The sequence below is a fragment of the Microtus oregoni genome, unplaced genomic scaffold, assembly GCF_018167655.1.
Source record: "Microtus oregoni isolate MIOR12 unplaced genomic scaffold, Mior012 000068F_ref0000429, whole genome shotgun sequence".
Classification (NCBI taxonomy): Eukaryota; Metazoa; Chordata; class Mammalia; order Rodentia; family Cricetidae; genus Microtus; species Microtus oregoni.
The window spans coordinates 4757586-4784150 of NW_024543975.1; the positions used below are offsets into that span (position 1 = coordinate 4757586).

Sequence of the window (26565 nt, forward strand, 5' to 3'; positions counted from 1 at the left end):
ATAAAACTGAGTTATAATATAACCCATCTGATAGGATGCAAGAATTTTCTTCAATGATTTTGTGTTATGTATTTTTAATTTAAGTGAAAGTCTATATTCTTGGACCATAGTCACTCAACACTAAATATGTGAGCTATTAAGTACGTTTATCACTCAAGTAAAATTGATGGTAAAATTTGAAACATATGTTAATGAAATATGTGAAGCTTTGCTTATAATATGCATATTAAAATTAAGTATGACAAAATGTGAATAACAATTTTTAAAAGCAACAATGGGCTTCAACAATGCCAAATCGATGCTCCTCAGGAATGCCATGGAAGGTTATACTATTAATTGAGTAATACTCTGTGAGGATGGTAGCATGCATCTCAGCACTGTATTGTGTTACATAGAGATACCCCACTGTTGTCATGAAAGCTATGTGATATCATCATGGAAATAGATGCCCCCCAACACTCTCCTACGGTTCCTGAGTTATGAAACTTGCTCTTATAATCCGAGATAACACAAGAAACCCTAGATATTGAGGCTGATTCAGAATGGAAAGTGAAACAATCTAAGGAAACAGATCACCTTTTAAAATAATATAGAAGTATGTTAAATCCTCTAAAACAATTCCACTGCCATGGAAAACAGTTCAATCATGTAGTTTTTTTTTTTTCAATATAAACAGACTGGAAAGTGTGTTTTCTACTTATTTGTTTGTAGACTTATTTTATTTATTTATTTATTTATTTACTTATTTATTTATTTAGGATTTCTGCCTCCTCCCCGCAACCGCTTCCCATTTCCCTTCCCCTCCCCCGATCAAGTCTCCCTCCCTCATCTGCTCGAAGAGCAATCAGGGTTCCCTGACCTGTGGGAAGCCCAAGGACCGCCCACCTCTATCCAGGTCTCCTAAGGTGAGCATCCAAACTGCCTAGGCTCCCCCAAAGCGAGTACGTGCAGTAGGATCAAAAACCCACTGCGGCAAGGAACTCAGGACCGCTAGGGGTGCACCCACACACTGAGACAATGGGGATGTTCTATCGGGAACTCACCAAGGCCAGCTGGCCTAGGTCTGAAAAAGCATGGGATAAATCCGGACTAGCTGAACATAGCGGACAATGAGGAATACTGAGAACTCAAGACTTACTTTTAAAGTAAGCTTGTACTGTATATGAAAGACATCTCTGAGGGTCTACAGACATAATGAAACCATAGAGTAATGCCCAGCATGCATTAAACTGTGAGTTTGATACCCAGCACCATGTAAAGTGGACATAATATTACATGAAAATAATTCCAGCAATCAGAAGATGTAGCCAGAAATATTAGAACATCAGGGTCATCATCTTTGAGGCTAACCAGATATACATAAAATTATGCCAAAAGTAAAAAGATAGATGAATATATAAACATGAATAAATATTTTAAAACCATTCTGATATACCTGATGTGTCTTGATGTTTGGTGTTCAGAAATGTGAGAAAACAGATGTTGACATATCTATAGTTCTGTTTCTAAGTGTCTGTGTACAATGTGGCTCGCTAAACAGCAAAATGTTACCTAATCACTCTCTATACAAGGTCAAATAATGTAGGTATGTGTAAGAAGATTAGCAGTAGCAGCTACCAGTTACCCACACGTATGCTATCTAAAAATTCAAGAAAAAAATAAAGTATCATTTTAGCAAAATAACAGAAACAAAAATGTAAAACACAGAAACTAATCATAATAATTAAATCTTTGGACTGGAATTTGTCACTAATCTCTAATATTGAACCAGAGACTTAAAAATGTTTTTTTTTGTGTTTTATACTGTATATTCTTTTCAGAATGTATAAATCTTTCCGTTTTTGAGGTGTTAAACCTTTTGGAGAAGACTAAAAGACCATAGTATATGTTTAGGATCAGTAGTTGTACGATTAGTATGTTTTGATAAAACAGATTCTCTAAATTTTGTTAATGATCAAGCTGCTTGTTTTTATGCCTGTGTGCATGTAACCACACCCAAAAAACCTTCTCAAAAGGTATTGACCCAAGTTGGCAAGACTAATTATAGAAATCATGTGAACTCTCTAGGAAACTGAGTGAATATGGCCTAAAAAACAGACTAAAATGACGTGTGATAACCATGGTATTATGTTAATAATCTCTTATGCAAAGGGGGAATATTATCCTTTGTTTGAGGAGCCAAAACCTTATTTAAAAGTATAGTCATTTGGGAGGCATATACTGATAAAACTTTAAAGAAACTGAACAAAATAAATGCCTTTTTTTATATAATTTTAGGTGCCTTAAATCTAAAAACCAGTGATATTTCTTCACTAGTTTTGAAAGTTGTTATAAAAAAAAGGGGGGGATTTCTGCAGTGTAGGAGGTTAAAGAAGGTAATCTCCTGTGCTGCTACAGCCCCACTTGCTATGGTTCTGTGATTCTACAAAGTCATCGACCTGATTGGACAGGTATTGATTAACAAGAATCCAGAGAGGCATGAAGCAGCTACAGAAACATTTCAAGCTGTCTTGTGAGCTGCCACAAAAGATTTTAGCTGCTCCATTCTCTCTTAATAGCAGCCAAAATGTTGAGTCTTGCATCTCTATCTTCTAGTTGGTCTTTTGATTGTCTGCTGGAATTTTTCACTCAGGTTTGATGAGTTTTCATTGGAGAACAGAATAGTTGTATTCTGTTCCTTATAAAATGTTGATCTGTAAGTAGTAGTCTTATTTTTAGTAAATATTACATTGTTAGTGACTTTCATATTTATTTTGGTGAGTACTGTGAAGACTCACTGAGCTATACGTATATCCAAAATACAGGCTACTGTATTTAAATATTTTCAATTTTCACTGCATTTAACTATTAACATAGCAAAGCGTCAGCTTCAAATATGATTTTTCTGCCAATTCAGGTAATCCAATTGAGTTAAAATTGTTATTCTATTGCAAATCTTATTATTTTCAGCAGGTTTGTGGACATTCAGAAAGTGTATATGCATCTAAGAAGATAATGACACATCTTATCCAGTCTTAAATATTCATTATGATTTTATTTACCAACCACATGATATATTGAATTTGCAGTGAAGGCAAAATGCCAAAATGTGTCAGATGCATCCAGGACTAAGCTTCTCGTGGCAGAGTAGCTAGTGAGCAGCAGTCAGTCACTTTGACTGCTGTGATTTGGGAGTCTTTGAGATCAGAGAGATGACATACAGGAAAACTCACCTAGATTAGCTACAGTCGAAAAAGATTAGATATTGATGGCTGAAGTATAGACAGATATGACAAGAGTAACCTATCTCTTCTAAACTCATTTCCCAGGAGATCTATGGTTGTTTTGTCATAGCTCATTACCCATGACCCAGGCATACATCAAGCTATCTGGGAATTAAAAACATAAGATTGTTAGATCCTTTAGGCCAAAATAAAGGAAAGCCCTATTTGCAAAACCCCAATGGAAAGAAAAATATGGTCTGCCCAACAGAATACTGATTATTAACTATTAATATCAAAGGCATTCTGTCTTTTGCAACAATGCAAATGAATCTGTTACATTAAGTGGTATAAGCCAGGCACAGAAAGATATGTGGTGTAACACAGGAGACTAGTTATAAGTACAATATAAAACTGTGACACTCTAATCATAGACTGTAAACTGTTACCAGGGTTGCTGTGGAAGTGGAAGAGAATAGTGAGCTGTTGGTCAGGGTAAAATTTTCAGTTAGACAAGAAGAATAACTTCAAGAACTTGTTTCAAGGTAATTATATTTAATAACAGTATGTTGCGATTCAGGAAGACTGCTTTCTTTCCAACCCTGTTTTTCTTAGAAGTTTTCTTGATTGTTTTCTTTCCACTCCCATCTTTCTTAGAAGTTCTTGTATAACAGAGATTCACTACCATATTTTTGTTTATGCAGTTTTTGAGAAAATGAACTAGGGTTCTCATACTTGTGTGGCACATGCTTTGTCTACTGAGCTATCCTTGCAGCCTAAGTGTTCTTATAACAAAAGGAAATGGAGATTCTGTATTGAGAATGCACATAACTTTGTGACATAACTGTAATATTGTATTTATTAGCTTTACTTGGGCTTTGCAAAATGCATATCAAAATAGCGTGCTTTTAAAAATGCATATATGCCATTTCACTTGGCAATTAAGAGATGAGATCATTTTAAAAACAATTCATTATAATTAGATGGAAAATCATGTATATATTTAAATGAGAAAAATCAATCACTAGAAAATTATATAATATAATTATTTGTCCTAAATTATGTTAGTGCATCTCCCAAAAATGATAAAAGGAAACTCCTAGGGTACAAACTGACCCTTCTGCCCATCTTGACACTGCAATTCTAGCTTAGTTTTTATACTGGAATGCGACAGTACAAGCATCAGTAGATATATCAAAATATACCTAGTCAGAGAAGCAAATTTAAAAGTAATACAAATAAAACTTTCTTTCTTTTTATGTTGTAAATCTGAAGAATGAAGATCTTCCAAGTAAACAGTATAAGGCAGTGAGACAAGGGAAGCTGACACTGGCTGTGACCCATTGGGTTTTAGTTTAGATCCCACTAGTGATTAGTTGCATGGCTTTGGGATTGTGGATATCTAGGGTACTTACGGTTTATCGTCTACAAAACAATGATATTGGTGATATTCACTATTAAACTTCTGGTGAAAAATAAAGATATGATTATACAGAAAGCATTTATTTAAACAGCCCCAGAAATAAATTATGTACTGTTAGATATCAGCTCCATGCTCCTCATCATTAACATCATTGCAATTTTTTTCCCACAGACTCACAGGTGACTATGCAAGAGTACACAAGATTTAGGAAGTGTAATAATGTTCACATATGTTATCTACATAGGCCTCTAGCTGCCAAATCACATTAAGCTATCACTTCTGACATCATTTCATTCTTCCTGACAGAACTTCTTTCTGATGGAAGTCTTTAGTTATTTGCTGTCCATGCCCATTCTGTTCAATACTATAGCAGTTAGTCCTTGTCAAATAGACTGTTGAATATTTTCAAAATCTTTCAGTAGGAAGGATTAAGTTTCTACAGATACCTTTTCTTTAACAATGGAAGGCCGAATTGAGAAAATTATGTGTTCAAACAAAGGAAGTAGAGAACATTGGTTAAAATGAGCTGTTGTTTTGCTCCAGATTCAGCATTTTTTTAGTTTATGGAATTCCTTTCTTAACTAGTCTAATGCCAAATCATTTGAAATTGGAGATTGACAGTTAAATTAGTCAAGTTTGGATAAATTCCTATTTATTTCCAGAGGAAAATCTTATACTGTTCCTTTCTTTTCTAGGGGTGGACACACCAATGAAATTAGAATGATTTCTTGAATTCAGAACAAAAGGAGACACAGAATGTTTGTAGTTCGTGTGGGTATATGCTCAGATTATGCTTAGCTGGATCACAACTGATGACTGGGATTAGGAAGGAGAAAGTCTTGGCATTGATGATTGATTAGCACATAATTAGTACATTGAGTCCATAAACAAACAACTATAGGGTGGTGATTAATACTATTGCTAACTTGACAGACTCTAGAACCCCATGAGTGGGAGGACTCTGGCTATCCCTGATAAGGGTTATCTTGCTTATCTTCATTGAGCTGGGCAACTCTACACAGCACCACTCCTTAGCTGGAATCTTTAACTCTGGAATTAAATAAAGGGAGGTGCGTCACTGCATGAACTTATCATTGGTTGTGAACAGTTGGGTCAGCTGACCTGCTACATGGGTGAATGGGAGATAGTATTATACAATATCTTTAGAGTAATGTTTGATGCCCATCCAGCACAATAGACTTAATTAGAATCAAAGTATTTTTAGGACTGAGAAAAGTCAGCAACTGGGAGTGCTCAGCTGTGGATGGAACAACTTTATCACCTCTGCCCCAAAGCTCAGGGCACATCACAGAAAATGGGAAGAATGATCGTAAAATTTAGAGGATAAGGAAGAATATTGTGAAAGGCTGGTGTCAAGACATGGAGTAGTTGTTATAAAAAATGAGCTCACAGTAGCTGTGGTTACCTGCACAAGACCTCCATAGGATCAGAAGACTAAAAATTTCCAACATGGAATACAGAGGAGTTCTGAATGCCCCACTCCAGGCTTTGGAACTAACAATGACTGATGGCTACTGAAGGAAGGAAAACCGATTTGCCTTGGTGGCAGGGGGAGCATTCGTAAGCTGTTCATGTCCCAATTGTTTAGGTTACACATGCATCTTTGACTGAATTGGCTTCAGTGGGTTATTTAAAAATAACATGTAGTTGGTAGGAAAAGAGATAAGGGATGTAGGAATAAAGTGGGAGATATATGTGACCAAGGTATACTATACACATATATAAATATTTCAAAAAGCAGCACCGTAAAATGCATATAAAGTTACATATATAATAACCATAAATATGTTTTTATTTCATATAATCAAAACACACACACAAGTTTGATTCCTGGAATCCTTATGGGGAAAGGAAGGAGAACTGGATCCTGCAAGGTGTTTTCTGATTTTCAGTACCATGGCATATTTGTGTGTGAACGTGTGCATGCTTACAAGTGCTCTCTTTCTCTCTCTCTCTCTCTCTCTCTCTCTCTCTCTCTCTCTCACACACACACACACACACACACACACACACTAACAATTAAAATGTACCAGCTCTAATAATTTTACTTTTTCACAAATTTGCTTAAATTTTATTTGATTAGTGATGCACGATTCATAAAAGCTCAGAGACAAATATTGGGGTTCAACCTAAAGTTTAGAAAAGCAAAGCAGCCAGCCACTGGCTCTTACCTGGACCTCAATCTGAAAATGGTGATCCTGCCTCCGGGAATCTCAAAGTGAGACCAAGTCTTTTATAATCCTTTCTAGGGCTGGGATTAAAGGCATGCACTTCTAGGATTAAATGCATGCACCACTGGTATTAAAGGCTTTCACCACCCCCCCCCTTTTTTTTTATTAAGAAAAGAAGAAAAAAAAACATAAACAAAAAACAAGTTTCCACCTCCTCCCAGCCTCCCATTTCCCTCCACCTCCTCCCACCCTTCTCCCCCTCCTCCCACCCTTCTCCCCCTCCCCCCACTCCTCTCCCCCTCCCTCTCCAGTCCACAGAGCAGTCCGGGTTCCCTGCCCTGTGGTAAGTCCTAGGTCCTCCCCCCTCCGTCCATATCTAGGAAGGTGAACATCCAAACTGGCTAGGCTTCCACAAAGCCAGCTCATTAAGTAGGATCAAAACCCCGTGCCATTGTCCTTGGCGTCTCATCAGCCCTCATTGTTCGCCATGTTCAGAGAGTCCGGTTTTATCCCACGCTTTTTCGGTCACAGTTCAGCTGGCCTTGGTGAGCTCCCAGTAGATCAGCTCCACTGTCTCAGTGGGTGGGTGCACGCCTCGTGGTCCCGACTTCTTTGCTCACATTCTCCCTCCTTCTGCTCCTCATTGGGACCTTGGGAGTTCAGTCCAGGCAACTGATATAGGGTTAAAGGTGTGTGTTACCACTGCCTGGCCTATAAGGCTTCCAAGTTGGGCTGTTTTACTCTCTGATCTTCAGGCAAGCTTTAATTAATAAAGCACAAATGAAATGCCAGTACAGATTGCTTACAGAGTTAGTAAAAAACAGGACCCAGTCACCTTACAATTAGTAGATTTCTGTGTTTGGAATAGTGACTGATGGCCCTTCTTCTTAAAAGTGCTAAGCAGTATAGTCAATGAGAATTTGAAATGGAAGGTCTCAATTTTCTTTAGAGGTAGCAGGAATAGGACATAAAGAAAAATTCAGGGACTGTGGTGGTATTGGAAGGAAGATGGCGCAAAGTATGTAGGCAGGTGGGAATAAAAGCCGATGGGGCCCCAAGCCCAGTGTAGTAGACTTGAAATCTAAAACCAGTCAGAAAATTATTTTTTGAAAGTTAAGTTAGGCAGCAAAAATATTATTCTCCTCTTGTACTTTTCATAAAATGTATTTTTGCTTTAATAAAAGGAAACTTTTCTTAATTTTTATCAAACTTTTCTGTATTATGTTGATTCAAACACAATACAAGAGTAATGGATTTCATGAATCCTGTATGGAAATGTAGTTTAAGGAAAGAAGAGAAGGGCTTCATTAATTAGTTTCCTCATTCACTCATTTGTTCAGTCATCCATCCATCCGTTTAGTGCTTCAGTGTTTACATCAATGTAATATATCAGCTTACAGGAAGGCTGCTATGACCTGGGATTGACCTCATTTGAAAAGAGAGCTACTCGGAATGAAAGGTCTGTTCAGGATTTATGTTTGCCTTTAAAAATGTACCAACATACAGTCCTAAACATGTAGGCAGGCTACAACACCAAACCAAATATCAAAAGGGCTAGATATTCTTCTAAGTTACAGCTGTTGCTCTCACTGATTCCTGCTTTTCGCATAAAGACTAAAAAGAAAAAAAAAAAGGCCCAAAGTAATTTCACCCAGCCATGACTTCTCTACCGTTTTTTCCCAAGCATCATGGCTTTGGGACAAATATAAGTTAGATGTGTGTGAAGAGGAAAGATCTCTCTCGGTATTCCACTGGGTAATTAGTTTTTAAATATTAGTAAGATTGAACTATATTTATAGCTGGGGTTCTCTGGGGTTTAGATACTCTTTTCCTATATTTTATTCTCTCATTACAGATTAATGACAGTGAGCAAGAGAACTTTGCTTGGGAATTGGTGCAAAACAAAAGTCAGTAGAAATTATCAGTCTTTTGTTTGGAAATACTCGGGAAAAAAGAGAACTTCTGGCAATGAGTGTACAAAAAGATGATGGCATCTTAGTTTGCTATTTGTATGTAAGCCATTAAAAATGTTCTTGTTTACTCCCTTCACAATCACATACTGAAAAACCTGTTGTGGAAACCTTGCATTAGAAACTGGCCAAAATAGTTGCATTCATCAACCATAGCTGTAGCCCTGATATAAAAATTGGCCCTTGAAGCTTGAGCAAATATAATGCGTGTGATTTCCTTTCTGTGAAACTGGGGTTCAAATATGCCATGAATAGCTTAATTAAAATAGAGAAGATGCTTTCTGCTTAAGCACAGTGCCTACCTAATTTCATTAGTTTTGTTTTGGTTTGTTTTATTTTGTTTTCCAGTGGCTTGAGAAATTTAGACAAGTGTTCTAACACTGAGCATTGTTCTCTCTCAGTCAGGGAAAGACTACTCAATATGATAAAGTTGTGTCTTATTTATCAAGATAATATATTAAAGTGATCTACTGACCTCTGGAGTCAAATCCTTTCATAATCTACTCTTATTGTGTGTATGCACAGTCTATATCTGCATCTGTGACTGGCAGTTAACTATTAGAACCAAGAAGAAGAGAAAGACAATCTTTCTGTGGTTGCACTACATTATATATTGCTAAACCTTAGCAGATTCTACCAATAAGTTCTCCTTATGGGAGTGAGAAGCCAAGCTGTTATATTGTACATGGTCTAGCCAGAATTGCCACTGGCTCATGGCCAGTTCGAAACAGAGCATCCATCCTATAAACACATGAAATTCTATGACATCAATAACAAAGATATATTGAAAGAAACTCAGAGAAGAAAGTGACCTTGTCAATTTCTTTATTGTGCTTTTGGGCAGAGGAGCCAGCTAACTCGTCCTTATACTCCTAATTCACAGAATTGTGAGATAAGGAATGTAAGTTATGATGGCTACTAAGTTTACTTAACTCCCTATGCAGATATAAATAAAAATCACTCAATTTTCTAAAAAATTTGGGCTATCAGTTTTTTTTAATTGAGAAAAGGAGTAGTTTTTTAATATTTATGAGTGTTTAGTACCACACAAGTAACTCTGTGTGCTAGTGTGTCTCTGAGAGTGTGGGGGAGGGAGAGTGTAATGGTTAATCTAATTTTGAGGCTAATAATATACTAATTTTTAAGTGATGTAAAGGTGATTCTGGTGACTGGTGTAATAACTCAACTCTTTTGTAGTTGTGAATATATTTATACACAGCATTTGATAACTCAAGAGTGCTGCACCTACTTTTTACAATTCCACAACCTCCTCCTCTCTTATAGCCCTCCTGGGTCTAACTTAGACCTCAAATACATAATTTCTTATTTTAATTAAATATATCACAATTATAATTAAATAATATTTATATATAATTATTTAGTTTGTATTTTATATAAAAAACAACATACATAATTGAAGGATCACTTATTATTGTTCCTATTAGTTTAAGCTTACTTTGCAGGATTAGGTAACCCATCAGCAGGCTCTCTTCCCAGGAGAAGATTGATTCAAATGTTCTGAGCAACCCTCAATTGCCAGAATTTTTGTGGAGGAAAACACCAAGCTCAGCTTTCCCCTCCAAGAAATGAAAGGAAAGGAAGAGTAGTGTCACTCTGCATGCTTTCATACCTACTCTCAATTTTTTAATATATTTGTTATACTCTTTTTACTAATGAATTTTCTTGATTTTTTATTTTTTAATATTTTATATGACTGATACCTAACACATAAGTGCTATACACATTTAATGGATATCATTCACTTTTTACTGCATCTGTATATTAAATAAGGAATATTTAGATCAGGTTAAAATATTTTTCTTTAACATTTGTCACTTTTTCTTGTTTATTTGTTTGGTTTGGTTTTTTGAGACAGGGTTATCTGTGTAACTGTTCTGGCTGTCTTGGACCTCACTTTGTAGATGAGGCTAGCCTCAAACTCACTGAGATCTACCTACCTCTTCCTCCCAAGTGCTGTGATTAAAGGTGTACACCACTGCCTGGCCATTTGTCACCTTCTTACAGTAAAAATTTTCAAGCCTTTTTCATGCTGTTTGAAATCTCTGGTGCATTATTCTTACCTCCATTCATCATATTAGACAGTAGATATTTTTTCTTTTCAATATTTTTGGTTGAAATAAAATTATATCACTTGTCAGACTGGCCTTGAACTCCATATCCTCTTGTCTCTGCCTTCTTCAGCAAATCCTCTGGCCTGAGCCACCTTCAGGGTTAAAGAGAAACCTGGTGCACAGGAAACCCTTGGGAAATTACAAGAATGAAGCCAGCTAAGACTCCTAAAAATAGTGGAGTGGTACTTGAGCCAGCCATCTACTGTAATCAGATTGCTAACCACCCTAATGGTCATCAGAGACCCTTTATTCAGTAATTGAGGGGAGCAGATCCAGAGATCCACAGCCAAGCACAGGGACGAGCTCTTGGAGTGAGTCCTGAAGAAGAAAGGATTGTACAGCGCAGGGAGGTCAACATTATGACAAGGGACACCTCACGGACAGCTGACTTGAGCTCTTGGGAGCTCATGGACTCTGGACAAACAGCTAGGGAGCTTACATGGGACCAACCAAGGCCCTTTGCATGTATGTGACAGTTGTGTAGCTTGGTCTTTCTGGAAGGCTACTACCAGTGAGATCAGCATCTTTCCCAGGTGCTTAGCTAACTTTGCGAATCCTTCCCCCATGCTCAATTACCTTGCCTAGCCTTGATGGAAGGAGCTCTGTCTTACTTCGACTTGATGTGCTCTGCTTTGTTCAAACCTATGGGTGGCCTGTTCCTTTCTGAATGGAGATGGAGGAGGACTGGATAAGAAGGGGGTTAGATGAGAGGTGGGGTGGGCAGAAGGAGAGAAAGGAGGTGAAATTGTAGTTGGTAGGTAAAATAAATAAAATGTGATAACTAAATTAAAATTTTAAAAATGAATGGTATGAAAAGTCACACTGTAGAGAACCAATAATTATACTAAATATAAAAAAAGAATTATATCACTTCTTTCCCTTCCCTCACTCCAGTCCTCCCAGCTACCCTCTTGAATCTGTATCATGCTCTCCCATCTGAAGTTGATAATCTCTCTTTTTATTCTACTTATTACATGTATCTATCTGCATATATACATATACATATATATACATACACACACACATTTATGCAGAGTTGTTTTTGTTGTCTGTGTGCATAATGGTTTCAAAGCTGTTCACTTTGCATGAGACAACAAATAAGTTGTCTGTACTCATTCTGGGAGACTCTATTTCTCCAATTCTCCTTCTCTTAGCAGTCAATAATTGCCTTTTTCCAATAGAGGGATCCCACAAAATTTTCTCCATTCCCCTTTAAAATGTTCCTGTTAATATCACTATTGTTCTAGTCTTCCTTATGCCGGTGTTTATATGTTAGACTATTTCACAGTAGATTTCTTGGTACCCAGATAATTACCTTGTTTCTATTCTCTGTTTCTAATGTTCACTGAGCCATACATGAAAAAGAAATGACGTAGATCTAGCCAATGGATTTGGGCTCACCAACATCCATGGATCCCTGCACTGTACCCAGTTTTAGTTTTCTGACATGGTCTCCCATTGCTGGGGAAAAAAAGAACTTTTTGCTGAAAGTTGGTACCTGCATTTATCTGTTGGTTGAAGGATAAGATTTAGAATGTTGTAAGGAATTGACCATCACTCTCCTAGATATTCTCAGTTTATTGCCTGCTGATCAACCTTGTCCACACTTCTGTCTGTCTCTTAAACCTCAGGTAAGAATCATTCCATCAGAACTTTCACAAGAATGCGTCTTTCAGCATTTGTAATGGAGTGAGTTTAAACAGTAATTTTCTTCCTTTGTCTGAAATAATTATTTCAAAATAATGATCTTTAGGTACATCAATGTTGTTACAAATTGCAGAATTCACTCTTAGCCAAATAATATCCGATTGCACATGTGAACCATGTTGCCTTCATTCAAAATTTGATGTACAGTTTGCTTTTTTCACCAATTTCTTTACTATTGGGAATGAAATATGAAGAAATACAGATGTGTTTCTAACACACAGATTCTATTTGCACTTCAATGTTTTGTCTGACCTATTTGCATGTCTGTTATTAGTCAACAGTGAAAACATCCTAGTAGAGAATGAACTTACTTTTGGTAATTTTAAACAACCACTTTTCTCTTAATTAATTATTATTTTGTTTCAAATTGTACACAGGAAGAATTGTGCATCACCCTTAAAAAAAACTTTGCTTAACTGCTAAAAGAAATGAATTGAAGCACAGGCAGTTCAATGCTAGAACTTTAATATTCACTACAATATCACAACTCTATTAAGATTCCAGAAAAAAGATGTTCTTGGCTGGGTTTAAGTCCTTTAAAAGAACAAAGACTAGATATCTCCAAGCAACTTCTTTTCATAAACATGAACTTAATAGGCATGGGGGATGTACTTGCTAATAGGGCCTGATCTATTTCTACACTAAACCTCATTATTAAGAAAGACTCTGTGCCCTCATTTGACTTTCAGAACCTCCATGAGTCTCCTTTGGTGTGTCCTCTGAAGGCAGTTTTCAGTCATTTACCTCTAAGCCCAAGGATGACTTTGTGTGGAGAGTATATAGATTGTGATTGGAGTTACAGTCTGAACTTACTCTTTTAACCTCAGAGTCATAGTTTCAAGTCCCAAGTTGGGCTCCAGATGAAGTGTAAATCTAATTAATCTTTTCAATAAAAGTCAGAAATTGAGTCAAAAACCTGATTGATAAGAAAATCAAAGTAGCAACCACAGTCCCTTTGTATCTCTTTGTTCCTCTGCCCAAAAAGGCTCCAGATCCTTTCTCTACAGTCCTCCAAAACTCTATGATCAGTTAGTGGCTGGCTCCACCCTCTGACTCCACGTATACTTAGTTTGTCAGAACACAGTGAAAATATCACACACGAATAGGAAGTTCTGGAACTTACTTTCCTTCTATGCATCTTTATTAAACATTCCAATAACTCAAGCAATGAATCTGATTTTATTTATCATCACTAAGATTAAAACAATGACAGCTTAAAGGATAAATTGTTATCTTAGTGGATCATGTTTTTTTTCTACTTAAAATTTTGCATGTACTTTTTTTTTTTTTTTTTTGCTGGGCATCTTGCAAATGTTACAAGCAATCACAAAAACATACATACTAGCAATCTATGGCCTCTCAGAGAAAATGGTTGCTTTATCATTCTTTGCTTTGATGAGGTTTAAGTAGAAGTGTCTGGAATATATATTCTTTTCTTATTGCTCTTAAGATTCTTCTCATTTCTTCACTGGGATTTGGAGTTGGAGTTTTGTGTTTCAAGAAGATGACAGAGGTGACACACAGATGTTTCATAAGTAATCTCAGGGTTTACATGCATGATTCCAGACAGTTGATGATTTTTCAATTAGTGCATTCAAATATGATTTTGGTTAAGTGAATAATTTTATCCAGACAGCATTAGAGCACTTATAAAATGTCAAACACAATATGCTTTTTTTCCCATTGGGTATCTCATTTGATAGTAATAACTTACATTTTAGCTAAACACCTCATTATTCTCATCTTATAAGTTCTACTAGTCAGTCTCAGAGAACACTAACTCAAGGTGAAAAAGTTACCAAATGATGATGTAGAAGAGCTAATTATGAGCACATAGCACTTAAAACAATCATGTGGTTTTCTTCAGATAGAACTAATCAATACATGGAACAATTAAAAGTAGCTATGGGTCCCCTTAGCAATAAGCTGGTACTGGAAACATAATTGTAACAGTGTAATACCATGAGATCTTTATGCTGAACAGTAGCCTAAAGCTAACATTTTTTTAGATATTTCTCCAGGTAGGTAGACCTAGAAGTCCTGACACTAATAACATAAATACATTTAAACTTTATGTTTTTGTTTTCTCAAAATATTATGAAAGAGATGGTCTGCATGAAATAAAAGCAAGGCACACAGTGGCATCATTTCCTGTTTTGAAATCAATACACTAGCACATTGTTATTGAGTTATACAAGTACAAATGCTTTTTATACTTTTTAGTGAAGATGCCAGATATAATATTGTCATTATAAATATAATAGTTCTGTTTCTGATTGTATGTTTATGTCAAAAGTCTTATTGAGATGGGGATGCTGATGACACAAATGCAATAAAAATCCCTTTCTCATTTATAGCCAGTAAAACAATATTAGAAGATGATATATTCCATCTTCCTTTTGGTTAGTGAGTTGGGTCTCATAAATTCTCCATTATATTTACTATTTTTTGAGATATAATTTTCATAGATTTTTATCTTCACCATTAATATTCTTTCAATGCTCTATATTACAAATCATGTATCCATATGCAAGCAGTGAATATATAGTTTTGTGGAAATAATCATGATAAATCAGAATAAGACAAATATCAGATTAGAAAGGGATTAGAAAAAACAGGCTAGAAGGGCCAACATTTATTAACAATAAGGTATGGATTCTATTTGAGTGTCAGTGTACCCTGGAACCTCAGAGTAGGGATGAATTGCTTCTGTAAATTATGATATATGACCTCCTAAGAGAATCAGCATTGTTGTGGAGTAAAATATCCACCTGAAGATAGAGCTAAAACATTTGTTAAAATGTAACACTAAGACAGTTCACAGTTAAAGAGCAAGGTGAGGAGAAGATCTATTGTTTGAATGATGACTCATAGCATTCTGCTACTTCTCCAAACAAAGATCTCTGAACTCACAAAGCATGTGGATGCCAGGTCTGGGTGAAGAACATTATGAAAGCTCTGTAATGATCTGATGTCATTTGTGTTTACTGTGGAACACTAACAACTACACATTTTGCATTGTTTGCAGTACACATCCACAAGATGTTTTCTTTTATTCAATATTGACTCTTGGCTCATGCCTATGACTGCGTGCTTCTGAAAACTACCCACTATCAAAACTTCAGTGTTAAATATTCCTTGTCCCAGTTCTTTGATTTAACTAGTTATAATTCACAGCAATGCTAACTGGGAGTCTTTTTTTCTCTCTGAGAGGAAACAATAATCTCTTGTTGGCATTTTATTCTAAAGAGCATGTGTTCATTCACGGAAATATTTACAAAAGAAAAGTGGAGGTAAGGTCAATCCTTAGACTTACTATTTCTAAAGCACTGGGGCTGTGATATAATAGGAAAAGAACATGAAGACTGATTCAATGTCTAGGTTTAAACATTTGTGAGACATGATATTAGCTCTATTGTCCTAGTCACATTATGTATAATAACAAAATATTGTATTACTATAATTCCTTCAGGGTAGACTCCTTTTAAATTGTGTTGAGGATTGAACAGAAGATAGGAAAAATAGTTTTGTGTATTGTTTCCTTAAAAACTGAGCAGTAGGCAAATTGAGACTAAAAATACAAACAAATGCAGAAATATTTAAAATGCACAAAGGTGGAAGATTATGATTAATTAGAAAGCTAAGTTTCTTTAGAATGTCTTTCTGTCATTCATATTCAAATGCAGGGTGCAATTCAACATTGCTGAAACCCCAGGCTCTGCAGGGGAATTCTGTCTTCCTGTCAGAAGCTTGACAAATCTGTACCTTCATGATATATGGACACTATTCTAACAAAAAGATCAACAAATAGCTTATCCAAATACCTGTGACTCAGGAGAAAACTAACATTTTTAGGTGCAAACCTGCAATATTCTTGGCCATCTGCATAATGACTGAAAGTAGCATAGGTTTACACAGTACACAATTCCTTTAGAATGTGCATGCCTTTGAAAGGAACAGAAGGCTATAAATTTCCTAGGGGAAAAAGTCTCTAAAGGGCCTCAGGTTCTGAAACCAGAGGACACCAAGGTGAGGGGCCTGTACTGAATGTTTGAGGGGACAATGAAATGGAGTTCTTCAAGGGATAGCTGTGTTGCTCTTAAAACTTCTCATTGCTTCTTCTGTGAAAGAAGCAGTCACCTTTCAAGAAACACTAGTAATAAACAGCCTCTCTTTTTCTGTGCTTATTGCAGAATGCTACAAGTTAAAACTAAACACTCAGTTCTCATGGCCATAGACTACTCACACAAAGGAAGAGGAGGAAAGTCAGGAAAGTAAGCAACAGTGGGAGAAAATGCAGAGAAGAAAGATAAGAAAGATTGGAGTAGCATAGTCACAAAGGAAGAGGAAACATGCAATTTCTCTGATTTCTAATATTTGTACTTATGACTAAGCTGACCTTCAAGTTTCTACACTAGTAGACTGTAGCTTACTCTGTTAGATTGTGAGCACTGCCCACATTGTCATTCACATTGCAAGGGATATAGTGAAATTCCACTCTTACTGTCCTGTGAGGCACACAGGCAGGGGAATGTCAGCCTGTATTTCTGGACATAGAGTAAACACAAAGGTATCTAGTACACCCTTATCTGCAGGTTATCATTCTGTGAACAAAGCAAGGAACTGTAACATGATTTCCAAGCCTTTCATCTCCAAAGTTTCTTCTAAGATTTTTTTTGATCATATGAATTTTGTCATTGGTTTTTGATTTTGTATACTGTAGAGTCCATAGTTTGAATACTATGTGGTGAGTGGTCCACATTTTTATTAATCAGATAAATATAATCTTTTATTTATTCATTTTTGAGATGAATAGCAGGAAACAGCTTTGGGTTAATTTCAATATAGCCATAAAATTTAATATAACATTTTTTTATTAATTATTTGTGAATTTCATACCTGCTTACAATGTATTTTGATCATTTTCACTCACACTCCTTTCCCTCACTCCTCTCAGGTCTCTAATTTATATTTCCTCAAATCTATATTTCTTCCCACCTCATATCCTTTCTTTCACTGTGACCAACAATAGCTTCTACATTTTGGAAATTTGAATTAATGCATGCTATCATTTAAGTATGAAAATGATAAGTACATATAATATTGAAGTAGAAGTGAAATGTATTCACACACAAGTCTTTAGAACAGCAGAACAGGTAGAACTACTCAGGTTAATGACGCTGCAGAGAGAACATTTGAGGCCCCCTGCAACTTTAGTCCTTCTGTTTTCCCCTGATGTCTATAGATAGAACAAAGGTTCGCCTTTGTTACCTGTACCAGGTAAGTGGAAAGAGGAAGGCAGTGTTAGAAGCAACTGATGGAGATTTGGAGGGCTTCTGTATCTCTCTGAGCTCTATCTCCTTCTGTAAATGTGGATACTGTACTATGAGACACAGTTATCTCTTTTTTATCCTAAAGTGCCATGATTCTTTTTTTAAACATTACTTTTTTGAGCCTCATTTTTCTTATCTATAAATAGGGAAGAATGCTTGCATCACAAGGTGACTTTAAGGATTAGAAGATAGTAATCTCATATCACTTCTCATACAGGTCCATGTGGTTTCTGAATTTACTTAGCTGGAGTTTGAAGAGAGAGTTCTGAGAGCAAATAGCAGCATGGTTTGAAATGATTTGAATTCGGGTTTTCATGTGTTAAATGGTTTTAAGAAAGTCAGGATTTATAAAATGCTTTTAGTTCCAGGATATCTATGGAAGACCTTTACAGGCAACTTAGGGGAGGCTTAACCTAGTCTCCTTGACCTTGGATTTAGAAGAGACCTGCTTCTACTGTGCAGCCCTAGGATCTAGCACAGTGTCTAATAATGCAGAAGTATGTAGAAGATGCCTGTGGCTCTCACAAAATACCTTGAGTCCTGCTAAATCTTTTCCTTTAAAAACACTTCATACTCTATAGACCCAGGGAGTTTTAAAATGATCAAAGATGATTTCCTAAATAGAGAAAATAACAACTAATAGAGTTACAAAATGAACGGATGTTAAGGTTAATTTTTTAATTTAATTATCAGTGACAGAGCCACTGGTGATAATTAGTTCCAAAGAATATTAAGTACTTGTAGATGAAGAATATGGAAATAGCAGTGAAAATAAAAGGAGATTTTTTTTTCTGATTTGGGTATGCATGTATTTATTTTCAAGTGTATAGTTGTTTTGTTTGCATTTGTGTCTACAAACTCTGTGCTTATCTAGGCCCTGTAGAGATCAGAAAAATCCCTGGAACTGGATTCCCAGGTGTTTGCAAGCTGCCCTGTGAGTACTGGGATCAAACACAGGTCTTTTAGAAGAGGAAGTCATTCCTTCCTTAAGAAATAGCTAATCAGTGTTGGGGAGATAGACTTTTCCTATTCTGTCATGATCTTTAGAAACAAGGCAAAGAGCAATATAATGGTTGTCAGTCTCTTAATAGAAATATTTAATATAAGAATATTAAATTTTAAAAGTACAATAATTTTAGTGAATGTAATTTTTTTTTCTTATTGTTGAATTAGATAAGTCCTATGAATCCAAATTGGTGATGGAATATTTTGAAGGTCAAAACAAAAGTAATGGAGAACCTCAAATGGCTATGTGTCTGTCCCCTTTAGTGTTAATTGTGAACTTTAAACAGTTTCAAATCATCTTAGAGTAAAGTTTGGACTAAAGAACTACCTAGATGACTAACAGTTTTAATTGGTCTGTGAACATGTCTATGTGAAATTGATTTGATTTTTAATTAAGTCAGGAGGGTCCAACCTACTATGGGTGAAATCATTGCTATGTCAGTGGTCCAGGACAATATAAAAAATTAGCTAAGTATAAGCCTGTGAGAAAACAAGTGAGAGAGTACATTTTCAATAGTATTTCCCCAGAATCCCCACCTGTAGTTTCCTGTCTTGAGTTCCTAATGGAGGTAATAGATGAAAACTACCCTTTCCTCCTTAAGTTGCTTTTTGTTAGAGTGTTTTAACATAATAGCAGAGAAGTATTGAAGAAAAGGATTTAAACATATTCAGTATAAATATATGATTTTCATTGTTTCAGTTTTCAAATAATGTTTAAGATTTGGATAGCATTTCGTCTATTAAAGTAGAAAGGTAAACCTTGGGCATGTAAGAACAGGGGGTTTGTGACATAGCTTGGACAAGAAGAGGCAAAAGTAAGGTAAAATTCCTTCTGGCTGCTTCTCAGTGTGTGGCACTGTGTCAGTCTCCTGGGGAGAACTGAAAATAAGAGGCTCCTATTACTATAAGTCAGGGGATGGGGCCTCTTTGAATTAGATCTAGATCTCCTGTAATTTTGTCAAAAACAAGCTTATTTCGGAGTTTTTCTATTTTATCAAGTTTTAGTTTGAGTATATAATGCTTAACATGAATGACTTCATCTTGGTTTTATATTCTGAGGCTTTGTGCTAGACTGAAGTCCATGCTCTTCCACTAATTTTATTTAACAGTAGTTAAAAATGTCTATTATTTTAATTTTATTTAACAGCAATAATATATGTCTATTACTGGAATACATATAACTCTTCATGACATAAATCTATACTTATTTTTAACTGGAATTCACCATAGTCTAAGGAAAAAGTTTTTTAAGGTTTCTTTTTATCTTAGACCATATTTTGTGCACAAAATATTTTTATTGTTTAAGTAAAATAAAATAATCTATGTTCTCTCCCTTACTTGAACAAAGAAAGAGAGCAATAGATTTGGATTAACTGATATTCAACTTGATCTTCCTTCCATTTAAGGGTTCTACCAAGTTTTTGAATGTTGGACAATACAGATTGAGATCCCTGCCCTGGAGAACTGGGGATAAGAGGTGCTTGGAAAAGGGTAGTCAATAAAATAATACTTGGGAAATAACCAATACAGAACCAGGTCCACATTAACTCCTCACTGTCAAATCCTCATCATTTAGATTAGAATGAAAAAGCACACTTTAATGAAAATGGTTAAATCGATCAATAACTTCTAAGGGTATCTTATCCTTTATGGACCTAGACAGATTCTTATATCTATACAGATATATAAAATCCTTCCAGATGCAAAATCATGATGGCACATAATAGACTTATTTTTAAAGGTCTCTATATAATTATCTGTTATAAGAACAACAGAGGTCAAATGGTTTCTAGTGATGTTACAAGTGATACAATGTAGCATTGACTAAACTGTAAGCCTAATTATATATTTTAATTTAATTTTATTTGATATAGGAGTTACCGAAGGAACAAAAATAATGTATGTGTTTTGACACTATGGAGACATCCTGAAACCTCTTTGTATCTCAGTAAATGAACTGGATTCAAGCTTGGCAAACAGGAAACTGGACCACAGATGACTTGCTTCAGGTATGTGAAAGTATAATTTACACCACTAGAATCCTTCAAAGATTCATTGACGATAGAGATGTTAATTACTTTTCAGATAATTACAGTGTGTCTTTGGTACAGCTGGCAGCTTCTTTTCCCTCCCATACACACACATGTGCGTGTTGGCATATGGCAAGTCTGTCCATTTCACTTTGTTTACTTGGGCCTTCAGTCAGTAACAAAAGGATAAAACGGGAAAGAACCTGCCTCATAAAAATTTTACTTCTAGAGATTTATGCAAAATAACGGGCATCAAATCGTTCATCAAACAGATGTTTCCACCCGCTGCCCTGGGAGTTTAAAGGGTGATAAACAGACCTGCATAGAACTCAGAATGAAAAGAACAAATAAATGGTGATATGCCAGCTTTTTGTTGTCTTGAAACCCTGACAACATTGGGATCATTAACATGAAGCAAAGCATTAGAGAAGGTAACTGTCTTTACTCTCCCTTTGGAAGTTTGCTGATTGGGAACTATGCGGTGACGGAATGAATGCATTTTCTATTGGATTACTGGGAAAGCTGTTCTTGCTTGAATGAACCTATAAAGAATAAGGGAACCACAGATGACCCTGTGTGGGCTAAGGGCACAGGTCGCAGCCTCCTCTCTTGCTAAATATTGTACTATTGAGAGTCAAAGCAAGTCAAGCCATACAGCTCTGGGAAATGCAAATCTCCTGCTTGCTCAGTTTTCACTGTGATACAAGAGAAAAAGTTCATATTACTTTGACATTCAACAGCTTTCCTGATAAAGGAGAAGTTAACAGTTGCCATTTTAACTGACAAAAACTTTGTTGAATTTCCAATGTTGTTTTAAAAAGCATAGGAGAAATCTTATTTGGGAAACTGAAACCAAATAGTGGTTTCTCACAGGCAATCTTCTGTCAGCATTCAGCTGTCTCCGAGATGTATTGTAATGACTGTCATGCAGTAATATGAAGTAGTCTTCCCAGAAGGCAATGCTCATCAATGATACCGTGTCTGTAGAGTAAGCTCAGCAGAACATATATTAACTGACATTTAGGGAGACAACTTGTTTAATAGACCGCATACGCATACAGATATACAGGACTTAGTGAGTGTGCAAAGTGTTGTTAAAAATGAAGAGTCAAGGAAACATAACACGCCATGCAGTAACGAGAATGGAGAATGAGCAAAATGAGCAAGAGTGTTTGAAGCCTGTTTGCTTTTCCACTTTTCTTCCTTAAGTGGTAGGAGAAAAAGGATTATCTTGTCAACAGTCATGGGCTGGAACTGAAACAATGGAGAAGCAGTTTTAACAGACTCCCATGTTTCTCTAGCTCCACTCTCAACAGGGTTCTTTATCTTCTTTTTAGATGTAACCTTTTCTGCAAGGACTTAGGCTCTGCTGTGGATTTGTTTGTTTGCTTGTTTGCTTTCTGCCAATTATTTCCTTTAGCTTCTCTACACTGACAACTGCATTCAGTGTGACCTTCTATGCACACTCTCTCCAGTCCTCTTAATCCTCCATTCTTCCTCTAACTCTGTGATTCCTTTGGGTTACTTTCCTTACGTACAGAGTATTGCATGTTAAGTATTTCAGTGAACTTCTCTGAGATCTGTTAAGTAAATATTAGAAAACTGAAAATGCAAAAATATACTCCAAGGAATCACATAATTAATAAATGAGGGAGCACACAACATAGATGAAGGAACAAGACAAAGAGTTTGGGGTTACTGAAGTGTAGTATTTTGGAGGAGAAGTTTGGAGAGCTGGAATTAAGGTGTCCGGGCTGCAATTCTGCCAAGAAATGCCAAGAAACTTTGAAGCTCAGAGGAAAAGTGCGTAGGTCATGTTTGAGACATTTTGATAAGAAGGTAGTAATATCTCATTGTGAATATTTATTGTGCTATATAGTCATATTTCCCTAATTTCAAATAGGATTGCTTGGCTTTTAGACTTTCATTTTGTGAGTTTTTAAATATATTCTACAGTAGTCTTTATGAAATATATGATTGGTAAATGTTTTCTACAATCTACTGATAATCTTCTTAAGAACTTAAAAAACATTTGCATGGTTTGCTTTTTAAATGATACCTATTTTATCAGAGTTTCCTATCATGAATCATATTGTTACTATCTTTGTCTACTCTTAAATATCTAAGAAAATTTTTCCTATGCCTTTCCAAAATATTTTGTAATTGATATAATTAAATGAATGAGTCCTTTTGAGTAAATTTTAATACCAAGCTTGTTCTGTAATGTCATTTGCTCCTTTGGGAATAGACATGTGTTGTCTTTCTGCCTTGTATTACATTTGAATCCTACTGATTGTTACTGTAACAGCACTGTTTGTTAGTTATTCATTTGGCCACTCGTGACTTAGCGAGGAAAGGGTTATAAAGGCCTATATTACTACATGGTGCCAAACCTTGAAAGGTTATTTATTATTTGATTGTTTTAAAAATAAATTTCTTTCTTAAAATATAATCTCATGAAAGTTTCCAGTCCCTCAGTTCCTTCCAGGCCCTTCCCCTTTCTCCTTCCATCTAACTACATGCTTTCTTTGTCTCTTTAGAACACAGGAAAAACAAACAAACCAAACAACAGCAACAAACAAACAAACAATCAAAAAACAAAGAACTAAAGAAAGGAAAATAGAACAAAACAAATACTCTTACACATTTTGTTTCCTTTCTTTTTTTCTTTTTGTTGTTCTTTGTTTTTATTGACTTCCATTTTTGTTTTATTCTATTTTGGAAATGTTCATTTTATTACTGCTGAGGAGACAGAATTCCAAACTGCCAATGTTATTTCCAGGGATGCTATAAATGGTAGTACATTTTTTACCTGTTATCTGCTCAGATGGGATGAAAATCCTGGCCCTTTGTGCTCTGTTTTCTCATTGGTGGTCTGTTGTCCTAAGGAGAGTTGAGTTAAGGTGCATGCATTATTAGATGAAACTATGTGAAAGTTTTCTATCTTATTTTTGATTCAGTCATTTGTTTATTTGGTTAGTGTGAATATGTGATGGGATGGGAGGCTTCAGAGAATGATTTATGGGAATTGGTTCTTTCCTTACAAAATGTAACACCAGGGATTCATCTCAAGCCCTCAAGCATTGGAGTAAGGGGCTTTCTTTTTATTTTCTTACTGAGTTATCTTGCCTGCCTAGAAGTTCTCTTTCAATCTTCCCTTTCTTTGACATTTGTCTAAGAATCAAATGTCTCTACACTCTTTTTACTCTCTCTCTCTTTCTCTGTATTCATCCATCCATCTACAAGCTCTCTCTCTCTCCCTCTCCCCCCTCTCTCCTATCAATCATTATCTATCTTGTGTGTGGTATCTGTCTGTCTGTCTGTCTGTCTGTCTGTCTGTCTCTCTCTCTCGTGTGTGTGTGTGTGTGTGTGTGTGTGTGTGTGTGTGTGTGTTTGGTGTAGAATCTTATTTAGCCCAGACTGTTTTTTGAAGATTTACTATGCAGCCAAGACAGGTCTTAAACTTATGATTCTCTTGTCTTTACCTCCTAAATGTAGAATTAGAAATATGCCATCATACTTAACATGCATCTACAACTTTTATTATCAAATGCCCTATCTTGTACTAATCTATCACCAAATTCCAGCTACAATAATAACCACTTTTTGTGTTACATATTTGGAATAATAATTTGTAGGTCACACATTGATCCTGGATATCCATCTTACACAAGCCAAAATAAAGTTTCTATAATGAAGAAATTTAAGGACCATTATGTGTTGCAAAGATTATTTAGTGTGGTTGCTTTTTAAGACAATAATTAATTTACCTTTAAACATAACTCAAAGAGGAATTGTGAAAGTCACTAACTTATAAAGTACTTCCAGTTAAGGAATCACATAAATAATAGCTGAAGAGTTACTTAAAACAAAGGTTTTACTAGAAATACAAACAGCTCTTGGCAAAGAATCTTCCAGGCTTCATTCCTGGGCCAGGGAACGCCTGTAGCTTGGGCAATCAGGAAGAGCCCTGGTGGAAAGCAGCATAAACCTAGGAGCAGGGAACTCTGGGGAAACAAAAGGCAAGCCTTGGTCAATCAAGACAACACAACTTGACAGCAGCAGAAGCAGAAGGAGTGTTGCACTTGCCAGAGACAGATGAATACAGCTCTCTTTCTGACCTGCTTTGTGAACCCTGATGAGACCCTCTCTACATTTCATAAAGAAGGGCACAATCAGCAAACTTTCAATAATAATGAATATTCTCAGAACTAATACAAGGATAAAGATTTGTGGTTTCTTTTTGGTTTCATTATAAAAGGCTTACTTGTGGATGGAAAGCCTCCCATGAATATTCCCAGGCTGCTAAATAAACACAAACAGTGTGGTTTTTAGATAGGTGATGTCTATAACAACTTTACATTCATGAATTTTTTTTAGTAAAATAGAAATTATAAGCATATCCTATTGCTAATATTCAGGAAACATTTACACATGACATGCTTTGTTTTGTGGAAATTTATTTTAACAGGTTCTCTGCATAAAAATTAGAGGGAGAAGCCCAAACTTAAACATTCAAGAGTCTGGCATCAACAGAAATATTTTATCTGTCATTTGAACTGTAGTTGCCAAAAAATTCTTAATCACAGTGTCAGATATTAGTTGAGTATACAATAATTAATATCAACAAAAAAATAATTCCATTTCACTCATAGATTTTAAGGTTGTATAGCTTATCAGATTAAAATACTTGCCATATATGTTTATAGTAACTTTAAAGTATTACTATAATTAAAGTCAAAGAATCTTTAAAGGACTTTTTGGTATTGTTATAAAATGAAATGGCACTAAAAAGTCAAAGCAATAACACAGAAAGCATTTTATTACAAAAATAAATTTCTTTTTGTAATAAAACATATGAAATATCATGCTAGATTTCGTTTTAGGAAATGATGTAAATAGGTTACATTTTTTCTTCATTGCTCTATTTATTGTACAACTCCTTCTGTTTGAAGAATAACCGTGACTACACTATATTTCTCACATTAGAGCAGAGCAGGGTAATGGATGAGGAAAGACCATATATGAATTCATTGGGATGCTGAAATACTTTCTAAAAGTACTCCCTTAATTCCCAAAGGTAAATATATCATCTATAAAATTAAATGAATTAAAAAATAAAAATAAGAATGAGAGATGCTTTGATGAACATCATTTTTACTGTGATGGGAGTTTTTGCAATGATGTAATTCCATATTCACACTGCTTTGATCAGGTCTGTTAGGTGAGTAGACAGCTTTGAGATACACCAAAAAAAAAAAAAAAAAGCATCTCCTTGACACAGTCCCACTTACCATGCCTAATTTCAGAAGTTTCTAGGTGTATAGAAAATACCATCTTGAATAAAATTCAGCTTGTATAATAGAGGTTCCCATCTTGCATACACTCACTAGTTGAAATACTCCAATCGTTGACAGTACATTGTTTTTCTCTCAACTTTTTTTTCAGTGAGAAAATTACTGAATATCATGAAAATTCCTAAAACTTAATTTATCGTGTTTTGCATCTTTAAACATTATAGTCATGCCGCAAGCACAGTGAAATATGTCTGCAGTAAAGCAAAATTTTTCGTG

At 35.6% G+C, this 26565-nt stretch overlaps 1 protein-coding gene across 3 annotated transcripts in view; it reads left to right on the top strand.

The window, feature by feature from the left end:
- Positions 1-26565, top strand: part of Lrrc4c (leucine rich repeat containing 4C) — a 1344378-nt gene that overhangs the window by 789211 nt on the left and 528602 nt on the right. For all 3 annotated transcript variants that reach the window (XM_041641254.1, XM_041641256.1, XM_041641255.1), the window contains one exon: positions 20837-20971. The gene's annotated coding sequence lies outside the window, so the exon portion shown is untranslated. The remainder of the gene's footprint in view (positions 1-20836; positions 20972-26565) is intronic.